The sequence below is a fragment of the Homalodisca vitripennis genome, chromosome 5 (genome assembly GCF_021130785.1).
Source record: "Homalodisca vitripennis isolate AUS2020 chromosome 5, UT_GWSS_2.1, whole genome shotgun sequence".
In the NCBI taxonomy this organism is placed as follows: domain Eukaryota; kingdom Metazoa; phylum Arthropoda; class Insecta; order Hemiptera; family Cicadellidae; genus Homalodisca; species Homalodisca vitripennis.
Window position 1 is genome coordinate 93,190,057 of NC_060211.1, and position 16,701 is coordinate 93,206,757.

Here is a 16,701-nt window from a genome sequence, read left to right on the forward strand (position 1 = left end):
GACCGATTCACTGTATTGAACGTGTCGAGACCATTCTCTCGGACAAAACAATACAAATGCCACGGTGTTGTATCGTAACCAGACAAGTGTAACAGTTAGTGACCGCCACTCCACGGTGGAACTGTTATCTCTTATCACCTCTTATCAGCTGACCCATGCCACCGTATTGAATGTGTCGAGACCAAACACTCGGACATAACAATACAAATGCCACACGGTGTTGTATCGTAACCAGACAAGTATAACAGTTAGTGACCGCCACTCCACGGTGGAACTGTTATCTCTTATCACCTCTTATCAGCTGACCCATGCCACCGTATTGAATGTGTCGAGACCAAACACTCGGACATAACAATACAAATGCCACACGGTGTTGTATCGTAACCAGACAAGTGTAACAGTAGTGACCGCCACTCCACGGTGGAACTGTTATCTCTTATCACCTCTTATCAGCTGACCCATGCCACCGTATTGAATGTGTCGAGACCAAACACTCGGACATAACAATACAAATGCCACACGGTGTTGTATCGTAACCAGACAAGTGTAACAGTTAGTGACCGCCACTCCACGGTGGAACTGTTATCTCTTATCACCTCTTATCAGCTGACCGATTCACTGTATTGAACGTGTCGAGACCATTCTCTCGGACATAACAATACAAATGCCACACGGTGTTGTATCGTAACCAGACAAGTGTAACAGTTAGTGACCGCCACTCCACGGTGGAACTGTTATCTCTTATCACCTCTTATCAGCTGACCCATGCCACCGTATTGAATGTGTCGAGACCAAACACTCGGACATAACAATACAAATGCCACACGGTGTTGTATCGTAACCAGACAAGTATAACAGTTAGTGACCGCCACTCCACGGTGGAACTGTTATCTCTTATCACCTCTTATCAGCTGACCCATGCCACTGTATTGAATGTGTCGAGACCAAACACTTGGACATAACAATACAAATGCCACACGGTGTTGTATCGTAAGCTGTGTACTGTACCAGTTAGTAACCGGCCCCACCACGGTTGAACTGTTATCTCTTATCACCTCTTATCAGCTGACCACTACGAGCGTTGTAACGTGTTGATTCTCAATAATAATTTTACAATCAAAACATGAAAACTTCACTACAGTTTCACTTATAATAGTTTTGGGCTTAAAACTTAAATATATCTTGATTTCTTAATTGTATATATATTTTATAAAAATCTACCTCTTGTAATCGTCTTCGTAAAATAATACACAATATAAACCAGCATATAAATTTAAATACAAAAATGTAAATTTATACAATGTTTTTACTGAATAGACCATGAATAGAAATAAGGTGTTAGTAAAAAGTAACGTTATTTTTACAGTTTATATTTTCTGAAATCAATATTTAAATTTTCTATAAGATGGTGTAATTGTAAAGTAGGTTGTAAAGATGGTGAAAATTATACATTTTTTAATTATGTATTAATATGCCATCCATTAAAGAGTAATCATACTACCGGGGCTAGTAAATCAAAACTAATAATGAATGTTTAACATAATATTGTGTAATAAAATAGATAGTGTACGTGTGGCACTTGAAATGTACATTTTTTCCAACTGTACCGGAAGGGTAAGGTTTTTAGAGTAGCTTTTTATCATTGGTGACAGTTTAAAATGAAATTTTAAATATATAATCCATAAATTACTTTTCATAAATTACATTCTTAAAGAGTAAATTGTAATTAACTTACAGCGTATCAAATTGCAGAAAATCAAAATATTGCACATTAAATTTAGGTACACTTTTCAATGAAAGGTACTGGCAGTCCAGTATATGGTATGTATGATGGTATGTCAAATTGTGTGTGTTACTCAGCATCCTTACGACTGATACGGATTGATACACACACTTGCTTTTAGTGTTATTCTTTAACCTAACCACACAATAACTAAACTTTGCTTTATTGTGTGTTTTATTTGAATCATAAAATTCAATGAAATTCAATAAAATTGTAAAATTCAATATTTTCTAGAGTTTCAGGACTACCATAATACAAATTAAACTGATTTGTTATTTTTTTAGAAAATCGATAAATATTAAATATTAATTTTGAAGTAAATTGATAGCATAAAAGTGTGCTCCCAATTCCTAAAACTTTCAATGTTATTTTATACAAATTATCCTTCTGTTAAAACATGTTAGTCTGTTTTTATTTTGTGATCTGAAGATAATAGAGCAACTAAAATTTGTGCAACGCTTACTATGAGTTTAAATGTCTGAATTATTTATTTATTCCTTATCTAAAGTAACTTATTTGTAAGTTAAACACAAGGAAACTCATTGTAAACAATTTTAACTACAGTATTCTGACGTAGAAGTTTGTTTGACACGTACATTATGCATAGTATTAAGATTGGAAAAATACCCTTATCACAAGCTCTGATATGTTTTTGTTAGTTACATCGTGTATAATAACAATGAACATTGATAAGAGTATGTTCAGTTGTAACTTAAGTTCAGATGTTATCACAAAAAGGGCCTTAACCTTAAATGCGCGTTCACTATAAAAAGTTATTACATTCGGCATATTAGATAATCTATATACGAGTGCAAAATCGTAATTAGTATAAAGGTCACTAAACATTAATTACAACATATTTATGGCATTTTTATTCTCTATTAAAGTGAAGACTTCGTGATTTGCTTCCAAACTACTTTTTATAGGACGTTATACTTTGGAGACTTTATAATATTTGTTAGCCCTCCAAGGCACTAAAGGTGCTACCGCATGCCGCACTGGTGGCCGGGGTCTTTTTTTAAAAAGTAGTGCGCTGTAAATTAGTAAATACCTTCTTATCTTGATCCATTGATACTAACGACTGTTTTATAAGTTAAGTAGCAAAGAAAGAAGTGTAGGTTTGGAAGTAGATGATGGAAATGAAAAGAAAGAGGAAAAATCTATTTAGTTATTTAATAAAAAGATAAACTTGATTTCGCAAATCGATAAAAATTTAGTTCATAAATTCGCTTAACTTTCAGAGTTGTAGTGTTTGAAATCAGTAGGATTTTATAATACTCTATGCGGGAAACGCCCTTTCACTCCGTTAGTAAAAATAAAATAGTTTCACTAATTTTAACTAAGTGACTTCTATTGATATAAGAATAAAAGTGAAAGATACAATATATTTTGGCATATAATCAATTAGGCCTAAAATGTTGATATATTCAAGTAAACAGTAAATACTACAGAATATGGACATGATAATATGAATTTATTGAGCAATACATTTACAACATTGGACGTTTATTGCCAAGTGCAGTAAAATTATTCAATGCATAAACTCTTAACTTCGAATTTTGCATAATATTAAATAAACTTGTTTAGTTAAACACATAAATAATTCTGGTATAAAATGAACAGACCATAAATAATAATGACCATTCATCGTAAATAAATGTATAAGTTCTCGTATGAGTAAAGGTTATATTTGGTTGAGATGGTGTCTCTAATCGTTGGTAATTGTAACAAATCAATATTTCTAAACAGAAATTTTTAAAGCACACATAAATATATATAGGCCTACACATAAATTTATTTATATTTATATTACAAGACAACGTAATTAAAATTGGCGAAAAAAATAATATTCTAAAGGTTGTATTTCACATTTATTTTAACTCACCGGTCCGTTTTGTATTCCGTTTTATACGTCGGTGAAAAGGAAACGGAAATGCAGCGGAGGTGGCAGCGGTGCGGCGATATGACCACTGATACAGATGGCACTACACTACGGGCGCGGGAACGTTGCACGAGTGTCACTGTGAGGCCGTGGCGCGACTGCGACTGTCTGACTGTTGGTGGACCTGTACGCTCTCTCCCTCACTCACTCAGTACCAAGAACTGGCAGTGCGTTCAGCACACACGTACACGTACATGTTCTGTACAGCGGTGTCATGGTGGGGCCGTGATTCTTTTCCGTCATCCGAGTACGCTGCACTGTTGCACTTTATCCTAATGGATTGGTTAAGGGAAACACTGATAGTTTGTTGAAGGTGAAACATTAGAATACAATACTCATTATCCCATCATAACCTTGTCAGCTGTTGGATAGTTCCTCGAAGCTCTGACGTGAATGTTGCACATTTCCGAACATATGAAACGGGCATTGAGCCATCTCATTGTTTCAAATCTCGATATCTACACAATTTGGATTTGTAACATACCGTCTACAACAGGAACACACCGGTACTAGATGTAGATTAGGTACCGATAGGGTGGAATCATAACTTTGAAAGAGAAATATGGAAAACCATAGTGTCATTTAAAAAATAAAATGAACAATATTACATTTTTACACGTGATTTTAAATTAAGTTTGTTTATATTCATGTACAACCTAAATAGTTATGATATTGCAATTTGAAATCGTGGCACAAAGAAAGGAGGCGCAATAATCAAAATGTGCTTAATATCAAATATTTGTATCTCTACTATGAAAGATGTAAAATCCTATTTGGATTCAGTACTAGTAAGATTGGCGGTTTCCAATTTTCTAAAAAAGACGCCCAACACAGGATAGCGACATAGACTGCTTAAAATATGTTAATTAGAATAAACATATTTCCAAATAACGATAATTGGATTATTGTTTACACATAATTATCTACATGAATAATTTTAAGGTGTAGGTGTTTAAGAGATCAAAGGTTTGATTGCGGTATTCCAGATGTACGGCTCCAGGTTAAATACGGCTCCTCTAGTTAAATTTAACGAATCAAGGTTGATTACAGCGTTATTATCTTTATATATACAAATATATATAGCCTATATAAATAAATATATATATATATATTTTGTGTTCGTGTGTATGTGACTGACTTCCTCCTAAACGACTGGACCGATTTTGATGACATTTTGTGTGTGTGTGTGTGTGTGTGTGTGTGTGTGTGTGTGTGTGTGTGTGTGTGTGTGTGTGTGTGTGTGTGTGTGTGTGTGTGTGTGTGTGTGTGTGTGTGTGTGTGTGTGTGTGTGTGTGTGTGTGTGTGTGTGTGTGTGTGTGTGTGTGTGTGTGTGTGTGTGTGTGTGTGTGTGTGTTGAAGGGGATTTGAAAATGGTTTAGATTCATGATTTGGTCCGATTTAAATAGTTTATTTAATTAATTTTTTATTTATAAATTGTTGTTGATTTTGGAATGTTTTACCTTCGATCCGGCAGACTGCGCTATAACACGTAATACAAAGTGAACTGACACTTAACAGCTTTTAATATTTTCAGCTGAAGTTCATCAAAAAGGCAGAAACATTTGTGCATAGAAGAAGTTATTGCCTAATTTTAAATTTAGATTGCACCATTGATCAATAAACTATCTAATACAATGAAAATACTATTACACGCTATTATGAAAACAACCTCATTGTACAAATCCGGGAATGTTTGCACATAAGGTAGTCGAATGTGGTTAGATCGAAGGTAAATGAAAAGAGCCGAAAGAAGACGCTTTGGTTTTCGTTGATACATTTTCTTGAAGGCAAACTCCACAATAACACTGGAAATATCTTAAACAGAAATTTAATTTTAATAGACCGAATTTGATTCTTTATAACCTAATTAACTTATCAAAATTTATCTATATAAATTAATTGTACTGAATGTCTTATCAACACCTAGCAAAAACCACGAAAGATAGAGGCAGGAAATATAGTACATACCATCATAATGCGCCCAAGAGGCTCAGGAAGGAACGACTATCAATTATGTCAGGAATATTTAGAATGTGATAGAAAAAGAATACGTGAATATAGTGTACTGTTTTTTCAACAGGAACATGCGTGCGAAGCCGCGGGCAACTGCTAGTATTGTGTATATAGACTATTGCAGTTCATAGAAACACAGGCACCGCATTCCTTATGTACACAGGTTAATTACGGCTCCGCTAGTTAAATTTAATGTATCCAAGTTGATTACGGTATTCTTACGTTGTGTATAAACATTACTGCCGTTCATAGAAACACAGGCACCGCAAGGTATTCCTTATGTACCCAGGTTAATTATGGCTCCGCTAGTTAAATCTAAAGTATCCAGGTTCATTAAGGTGTTCTTAAGTCGACTGTTCACATAAATGTGTGACCACTCAACATAGTCGCCGCAAGGATACTGGTTACTGTATCAAAAAGCGATTTATGTCTTTTTGGAAATGTATGAGTTGTATTGAATCTAATGTATTGAAAAGCGTACATATCCTGAATAAAGTTAGGAATAAACTAATTAATGAAGTTTCAAATACTAGACAAACAATAAATTTCATAAATCTTATGGTTTGGTTCTATGCAGATAGTCTGAAATGGTGAAATAACACTGTACTTTCAGTCAGTATATAAAGGGAAATTGCGTTGTGTGCATTTAATTAATGTGTTGAGTATTTCTGTTACAGAATAAATAATATTGCACTCATATTCATTACGAATTCTTTTGCACTTTCTAAGTAAAGATTTTTTTGGCGAACGCTCATTACATTACGTTGAGATAAAACCATTAATTAATTTCACCTTACGAATTATTAATTTAAATTGATAAATAATACAGAAGACAAGAAAATGTTAACCAACCGGTGCCTTTGAAGCAATAATGTATTGATCAATTTGATAAAGCGGGAAAGAGGGCAATTTGTGTAATCTGTCATATGCACCGGTCTGCTGATGACAAAATCAGCAGACCCGTGCAGTTTGTACACAAGCATGCACGGAACGTGTACATGGAATATAGAAACTCTTAATGTATTGATCAATATGAGAGAACGGGACAGAGTGATAGACGTACAGAGGGTTGTGTGTAGCCTGTCATCTGCACCGGTCTGCTAATGACAAAATGTGCAGTTTGTACACAAGCATGCACGGAACGTGTACATGGAATATAGATACTCTTAATGTATTGATCAATATGAGACAACGGGACAGAGTGATAGACGTACAGAAGGTTGTGTGTAGCCTGTCATCTGCACCGGTCTGCTGATGACAAAATGTGCAGTTTGTACACAAGCATGCACAGAACGTGTACATGGAATATAGATACTCTTAATGTATTGATCAGTATGAGAGAACGGGACAGAGTGATAGACGTACAGAGAGTTGTGTGTAGCCTGTCATCTGCACCGGTCTGCTGATGACAAAATGTGCAGTTTGTACACAAGCATGCACGGAACGTGTACATGGAATATAGATACTCTTAATGTATTGATCAATATGAGAGAACGGGACAGAGTGATAGACGTACAGAGGATTGTGTGTAGCCTGTCATCTGCACCGGTCTGCTGATGACAAAATGTGCAGTTTGTACACAAGCATGCACAGAACGTGTACATGGAATATAGATACTCTTAATGTATTGATCAATATGAGAGAACGGGACAGAGTGATAGACGTACAGAGGGTTGTGTGTAGCCTGTCATCTGCACCGGTCTGCTGATGACAAAATGTGCAGTTTGTACACAAGCATGCACAGAACGTGTACATGGAATATAGATACTCTTAATGTATTGATCAATATGAGAGAACGGGACAGAGTGATAGACGTACAGAGGTTGTGTGTAGCCTGTCATCTGCACCGGTCTGCTAATGACAAAATGTGCAGTTTGTACACAAGCATGCACAGAACGTGTACATGGAATATAGATACTCTTAATGTATTGATCATCGATAGAGTAAGGCATAATGACAAAACACAAGCAGAAGAGTGATGGTACAGGATTGTGTGTAGCCTGTCATCTGCACCGGTCTGCTGATGACAAAATGTGCAGTTTGTACACAAGCATGCACAGAACGTGTACATGGAATATAGATACTCTTAATGTATTGATCAATATGAGAGAACGGGACAGAGTGATAGACATACAGAGGGTTGTGTGTAGCCTGTCATCTGCACCGGTCTGCTGATGACAAAATGTGCAGTTTGTACACAAGCATGCACAGAACGTGTGCATGGAATATAGATACTCTTAATGTATTGATCAATATGAGAGAACGGGACAGAGTGATAGACATACAGGGGGTTGTGTGTAGCCTGTCATCTGCACCGGTCTGCTAATGACAAAATGTGCAGTTTGTACACAAGCATGAACAGAACGTGTACATGGAATATAGATACTCTTAATGTATTGATCAATATGAGAGAACGGGACAGAGTGATAGACATACAGAGGGTTGTGTGTAGCCTGTCATCTGCACCGGTCTGCTGATGACAAAATGTGCAGTTTGTACACAAGCATGCACAGAACGTGTGCATGGAATATAGATACTCTTAATGTATTGATCAATATGAGAGAACGGGACAGAGTGATAGACATACAGAGGGTTGTGTGTAGCCTGTCATCTGCACCGGTCTGCTGATGACAAAATGTGCAGTTTGTACACAAGCATGCACAGAACGTGTACATGGAATATAGATACTCTTAATGTATTGATCAATATGAGAGAACGGGACAGAGTGATAGACGTACAGAGGGTTGTGTGTAGCCTGTCATCTGCACCGGTCTGCTGATGACAAAATGTGCAGTTTGTACACAAGCATGCACGGAACGTGTACATGGAATATAGATACTCTTAATGTATTGATCAATATGAGAGAACGGGACAGAGTGATAGACGTACATAGGGTTGTGTGTAGCCTGTCATCTGCACCGGTCTGCTGATGACAAAATGTGCAGTTTGTACACAAGCATGCACAGAACGTGTACATGGAATATAGATACTCTTAATGTATTGATCAATATGAGAGAACGGGACAGAGTGATAGACGTACAGAGGGTTGTGTGTAGCCTGTCATCTGCACCGGTCTGCTGATGAAACAACGTACAGCAGCCTTATTGCTATATTTTAAACCACTCCTATATACATAATATATCTATCATTTAATATGTGAATAATGTGTGGATAATTTTTATCACACTTACTGATTTCATTTAATACTGCCAATTTTGTATAAACTTAAAAAGTCTGGAGAAATATATTGATTTGTACTCTCCAATAAAGAAACTGTGAGATTTTGGCGGGAATCTGCGTTAATTAAAAGAATATATTAACAGGGTACCATTACTTGCAATATGGGGTCAAGCTGTTTGATCGTTTATCTTTTTTTTCGAAATATGCTTTTTTAAATGTAGGAAAATGTTATATATTTTCATAAACATGCTATTTCAAAGAAAATGTATTACAGATTAAGAATTTCTTTCTTTCATTATTGTATTTTTTAAGCGTACAAAATACAGGGGTTTTTGTTGCATATCTAATGCTTTGGTCTTCCATTTAGTTAAGGTTCAATATTTTACTTTTCTTAACATCAAGATGTTATTATTATTATCTGAGCTTTAAGACTATGTACCATTTGCCACAGGTAAAATGTACAAATGTTTGATTTTAATCCAGACTTCCACTTTTGAAACCCTGTACTAAAAAGCTGATGAAACTGTTTTAAATATATGCATGTGATTTAAGAGAGCTATATTTTGTTTCTTGTTACAGCTTTAAGTGCTTTTATTCCGATATACGTTTTGTACAATCTTACTCACCTGTACAACATAGATATGTTACGTTATGAAATTAGCAATGGATGTTTCTATCTTAGCGTACTAAATATGGTACTGAACGCATTGTATGTAAATAATAATTTTCTTTATTAATATGCTAAAGTAACTGTTTATTGACATGACTATAGCCAATGAGTTACAACTTTAAGAGCTACGCGTTTTGGAATTGTCCTTGTAGAACGTTCCAGACAGTTCTGCATAGCTTCACCGAACATGACACACAGGACAAAAATCATATCCCGTTGTAAAGTTTATACAGAGTTAGTTTTTATGTCCTGGCACACCTGGATATAATTTAAACGGTCCGAGACATCTATGTGAAACCTTGACCCTACCTATTTTAACATATTTTTTCAATTTTTCAAGTTGTTGAAAATTTTGCCTTCCTTTTCTAAAGGGGGGTAAAGGGGGGCAACTAAAAATTTTCAAATACAAACCCCTATCATGTGACCCCTCATTTTAAAGGGAATAAAAAGAGAAATCCAATAATGCAAACTAGGGGTCTCTACGTTTATTTTAACAGATTTTTACGACAAATTTACAATTGAGTAAAGGGGGGCAACTAAACATTTTCAAATACAAACCCCTATCATGTCTCAAGTTTTTACACACGTCTAGCACACTGTCAAACAGCCGAAGGTGAACAGTTGCTACATTAAAACAGGTAGCTGTTTTTTAGAATTTGCGTTAATGTTGACTCATGTTACGATAAACAGGACAACACAGTTACTGATTTTATTATTGTAAATTTGTCATAAAATCTGTTAAAATAAGCGTAGAGACCTCTAGTTTGCATTATTTGATTTCTCTTTTTATTCCCTTTAAAATGAGGGGTCACATGATAGGGGTTTGTATTTGAAAATTTTTAGTTGCCCCCCTTTAGAAAAGGGGGGCAAAATTTTCAACAACTTGAAAAATCGAAAAAATACGTTATAATAGGTAGAGTCAAGGTTTAACATAGATATCTCGGACCGTTTAAATTATATCCAGGTGTGCCAGGACATAAAACTCACTCTGTATATACATATACAGTACTATATAAAGTGGCGCTTGTGAAAAAGATAACTGTTTCAAAACATAGCCTACCCAAACAAACAAGTTGAAACTGGGAAAGAAATTGTGTAACAAGTTTAAAATTAACGCAAAAATTTATATTATGGCCAGTTTGCTCTCATAAGTTTGTTAGCCAGCGTGTTACGCCATTTCAAATGGCGGCCGTTCGTTCATTATTTCATGAAATTCACAACTACGTTATTTATTTACCTATAAAAAAACAAATCTTCTGAAATGCCTATTACATTTCTTAAACGTTTATTTAGATAATACATATAAATATTCATGATACATAAGTGATTAATACTTAAGTTGGAACTATTAAGATTATTCACTTTTTCCGACTGAGCCGGAAGGACTATTTGGAACTTATTTTTTACCTTTTTCAAACATATAAGTTTTTAACTAGCAACGTAAAAACAATTCCGCTTAAGATTAAGTACTAGGTGTTACGCCCTCCCGGTTTCACACGCATTTTTTGTAAATAGAATGGTGTGGCCTTCTTAGTTAATGCATCTATGATGTAATATGATGGAGCCCTATGATAGTTTTCAAACAGAAATGCCTTCTTTTGTTACTTATATCTGCTACTTATTATTTCAGTGAAGAGAATCAACTGTTAAATAGAATGGTGTAGCCTTCTTAGTTAATGCATCTATGATGTAATATGATGGAGCCCTATGATAGTTTTCAAACAGAAATGCCTTCTTTTGTTACTTATATCTGCTACTTATTATTTCAGTGAAGAGAATCAACTGTTAAATAGAATGGTGTGGCCTTCTTAGTTAATGCAGCTATGATGTAATATGATGGAGCCCTATGATAGTTTTCAAACAGAAATGCCTTCTTTTGTTACTTATATCTGCTACTTATTATTTCAGTGAAGAGAATCAACTGTTAAATAGAATGGTGTAGCCTTCTTAGTTAATGCAGCTATGATGTAATATGATGGAGCCCTATGATAGTTTTCAAACAGAAATGCCTTCTTTTGTTACTTATATCTGCTACTTATTATTTCAGTGAAGAGAATCAACTGTTAAATAGAATGGTGTGGCCTTCTTAGTTAATGCATCTATGATGTAATATGATGGAGCCCTATGATAGTTTCAAACAGAAATGCCTTCTTTTGTTACTTATATCTGCTACTTATTATTTCAGTGAAGAGAATCAACTGTTAAATAGAATGGTGTGGCCTTCTTAGTTAATGCATCTATGATGTAATATGATGGAGCCCTATGATAGTTTTCAAACAGAAATGCCTTCTTTTGTTACTTATATCTGCTACTTATTATTTCAGTGAAGAGAATCAACTGTTAAATAGAATGGTGTGGCCTTCTTAGTTAATGCATCTATGATGTAATATGATGGAGCCCTATGATAGTTTCAAACAGAAATGCCTTCTTTTGTTACTTATATCTGCTACTTATTATTTCAGTGAAGAGAATCAACTGTTAAATACAATCTTTACTGGTTCATGTTTGTTTTGTGAGTGTAGGAGAATACATTTCTGGTTGTAAACAATAACATTTCTGACACCACAGTGGAATTTGCCTGTCCCAATGCCTCGATCAGGAAAATGTATACGTGTGAAGGTCAGGGAAACCTACTTCGATCAAAAAGCGTCTACCTCCGGCTCTTACAATCTACATCCGGTCTAAGATATCTCCAGTGCCATAAGTTGCCTGGATATTTCTTGTTGTCGCGATAAAGAAAATATATGTAAATACGTAGGATTGAGAATCCATATATCTACGGCCATTTTACTCACGTACGGCCTAAAAATATTATCCCCACCGTTTAAATTCACTTCTAGTCTAATGTATTCAGTTGAGTTTGCCTTGTTACCGTTTTCACGAAAATACTCGTAAGTACACGTAAATATACATGTAGGTTTTCAAACCCTATTTTGTTCAAAAATAGTTAACTACTGGCACTTGTAGTCTAAGACATTTCAAGTGCAATAGATGAGTTTACCTTTTCATAACGATGAAGAAAATATACATATTCGCGTACGACTAAAATGTTACTGCGGCCAAAAAGTGTCTGTTTAAATTTACGGTTTCACAGTTGAGTTTCCGTTTTTGCCCCGATCAAGAAAATATATATACATATGTAGGTTTCAGAAAATGTATGTACAAGAAAATATATGTATACATAAACTTTAAAATGCTACTTTGGTCGAAAAACACCTGCTTCTATAACTTGTGTTCTGCTTCCGATACAAGCGGTATAGTGGAAGATTCTTGAAACAGTTTTTCAACATTTAAAAATAACAGTTTATAAATTTGGCGTGGTTGAAGTATTGATATTTTTGGGACCGCGGTCTGGGAAAGAATAGCTCGCTGAGGCCTGTTTGAGCAAATCCCCCTGTTTATCCTTAAAGCACACTAAATATACCATACACCATCTCATGGAGCCACCAGTTTCAGGTACACTTGTGTAAAAATATGCGCAGCTTTTTTTCATTAAGAAGGGTTTTATAACAGAGTTGAAATAGTATTTATATTGCATTAGGTGATTTGAATTCCTCAATTGCGCAATCAGTAGTACAAATTGGGTAGTAATATTGTCTTTGCTATCTTCACAACTGATCAATACTTTATCTTCAATCTTAACTATAAATAATATTTTATTAATTTAAGTGTAAACACGTGTTTTTAACTCTATGGCGAACTTCAGCTAAAAATTTCAACAACTCACTGTCACTTAAATTTGGATTATGTTCCGTAAATATTATCATTATTTTCCGAATTCTGAAATATTCCGGGAAACATCCGATTTTTCTCTCCATAAACACCTCCTCGGAAATAAATATTTAAAAAAATAATTAGCCAAACTGGTCCAGCCGTTCCCGAGATTAGCTCTTAGAAACACATTTAGAGATTCATTTTGATTTATAAGATTATTAAGTTTAAACAGATCAAGACGTGCAACTGCAGCGATTTAATATTTGCAACAATGAAATTTTACAACCTACATCTTGTACGATGCGATGACAGCTCTCTTTTTACGTCAACTTAAGGCCATGTCACACTGCCGTGGCGTCGCGTCCGTTCATCCATAGTATGAACGTCCGCGTATGCCACGACGGTCTCGAATCCCGCCAAACTACCAGACACGCATCCGCGTCCGCGGCCAACGCCACGTCTTTCTAGGAGGGTGGAAGCTCAGTACACAATAAAATGTCGTCTGTGCCAGTGTTTTGTAGTGAACCAGGAGACCATACCTTACGTTCAGCAGTTCCTTGGCTGGGTGATTCCAGCAACGATAGTAGCAGCAGTGATGACGATTTGGTGTTATTATATTCAGTGGCACAAAGATATCACTGGATAGCCTACATCATATCAATAAAAAACGAAGGATGTTTGGCGAGTACCATCATTTAATGCATGACCTTGAAGTCGATGATGACAAATTTCGTACTTATTTTAGGCTAAATAAGGAACTGTTTGACGAAGTTTTAAGTTTAATTGACCAAGGTGCTTGATGCGCATGCGCGAGCCATCGTAGCTTCGCCGACGTCGGCCAAGAATCGCTCCAGCCGCATATCCCAGCAGGGCGGCCGACGCGACGAACGTTGCGCCACGTCAGTTATGTTAGTGTGACTTGTCCTATTTGATAACATTGTTAGCGATTATTTTAAAAATCCATCCATAGATGGACGGACGCGACGCCACGGCAGTGTGACATGGCCTTTAGTCCATGAAATGTATGTCTTACGTTACCGTACCATGTAAAAGGGATATTAAAAATCACCTTGCGTACAATTTAATTTTTTCAGTGCGCTAACCTCAAATGCGTTATTGTTTTAATATGAGTAATCGCACAAAACACATCAGTTTTTTATACGTAAATTTGACAGTATGACTATGCTGCGTTATTATGCTATAAATATTTACTAAAACATGTAAGGTTTAATTTTGATTGTTCGAATATTTCTGTGTTTATTATGTACGCATGTTAAATTCACGATTTTGGTGCACACTTTTCTTAGAAAGTATTACAGCTAATTGATTTAAATATATATAATGTGAGATAAAAAAATCATGTAAATGCCTTCAGTAGTTTTTGAGTAAAGTGTGCACCAAATTTAAAGAATCTTTTTTTTTCGAAAATTTGTAATCAAATGTACGTTTAATAGTAAAATATATATTTTTACAAGTTCCATAACTTGGATGTTCTAGGTCTTCTTGATATTCCAGCTTCCTTTTATCCAGCCTCCTTCTTCTGTCTTGCCTTTTTGTAGTTCATTGGCTGCTCGAAGTAATCATTTAAATGCTAAACTTGTGGGATAGTCTCATAGCTTCCACCGCATGTTTCCTTAGACTAATTCCTAGTGTATTAAGCACTTGGCACTTATTAAAGAGTAGCTAAATCATCATAAACCCCCAAATGGTTTTCAACCAGACAAACCCAGTTTTAGTCAGCCGCGACCATATTATATTCTTAACACTCGTTCGGGTTTTGGGTTTGCTCATGAAGTCACTTTTACAGTAGCACTGTTTCCTACAAGTTTCTAAAGAAGGCTTTATAAACTCCATTATAGTCCTAAAGGTGCTGCTTTTGTGTGTGTTACGTTCTTTGGTTACAAGGTATTTATTCGGACTGTTTGTATTTATATAAGCTGTCTGCGCCCTTTGGGCATACTCCTGGTTAGGGTCTTCACCTGTAGACACTTTGTGAAAATACAGTGCCCAAATAGCTTTCTTCATTTCTTGCCCACTACAGTTGTTTTTTTTTTCAGGTGGCTTGACAATAGTTCGTGACAAGTGTCAAACGAACAAAACAGCAGTTATAAATATTACAATACAGAAAAGTACTAAATATGTAATTGAGTGAACAGTTACACAAATAAAAAATACTTAAAGTTTTAAATGTAATTAATGAAAAGTAAGTAATTACTATAAGATTAATATGGATTACAACTCCTAATAACAAAAATAAACTCCCATATTGAAGCAACATCTATTCTGTTAAAAGTGAAAGGTAGCATCCAAATAACCTGCTAACTTTTGATTACAACATTATTTAAATACATTTTAGTTTCAGAAGGATAATTTTTAAATTGAACCGATTTCTTTTTAAACCCATAAATATTAGATTTTGTGATAACACACAGTTTTGTGTCAAAAAATCAGTTAATTTATACTATTATATGAAAATCTGATGGTGTCTGTCTGTTCGTGTGTGTTATTAAATTGTAAAACTACAGGACCAATTAATTGTACTAAAAGTTTACATGGAAATTCTCAGGATCACACAGCCTGGTTAACATTTAGGCTTATTCTTATTTCGAAAATCCCTCTGGGCTAAGCCCCATTCCACTATACTCTAATGTTGTGTAAAATCCCATGTTGGTCTCTAAAATTGCATAACAGCAAACAAATATAATTTAAAGAGCCTGATAAATGTAACCAACTGTTCTGTGTAAGCATGATTTTATGACAGCACAACCATATGTTCAGTTAATTTAACCATTACTTTCAATTAGTTTACATTTTATAGTCTGAAAAGCTTAGAGTATGCTTGATAGTAACATAACTTCTTATTTCAATCTGTTAAGCAACCAGTGTCGAGCACAGAGTAAAAAAGTACAGTATCCAGATAATAAAAATTAAAAGTATTAATAAAAATAACTTTTAACTATACATTTTAGCAAATATTAAGTATGCAGTGCTTGGTCAGTACTGTAGCCTAATGCAGATATCAAAGACAAAGTTACTATCTAGTTTTTACTATACATTTAAAGATTGTTATAACACCCATCCTTGTTGTCTTTCGACAGAAGTATGTAGGCTTCTCTGCCCTGTGTATGTATATATATTTTCTTGATCAGGAAAAACCAGGCAAAATCAAATATGGCATAAAAGTAATAAGACCGGAGTAAATTAAAATACCTACCAATAATTTTACAATTTTTGACATATTTTCTTAATTGTGGCAAGAAGGCAAATTCAACATTGGCATTGGAATTATAATTCACTCAAATCAAATATGCTCATATATTTACAAAACCAGAAATTGCAAGTAAAGCCGTTGGAAACTGCTAGTAATTTATACATACAGGTTCATTGTGGATTGTGCAA

General features: G+C 35.0%; 1 protein-coding gene across 3 annotated transcripts in view; it reads right to left on the reverse strand.

Annotated features, from left to right (window-relative positions):
- LOC124362527 (mucin-5AC-like) overlaps positions 1–16,701 on the reverse strand; it is a 200,124-nt gene that overhangs the window by 111,077 nt on the left and 72,346 nt on the right. The gene's annotated exons all lie outside the window — the stretch shown is intronic.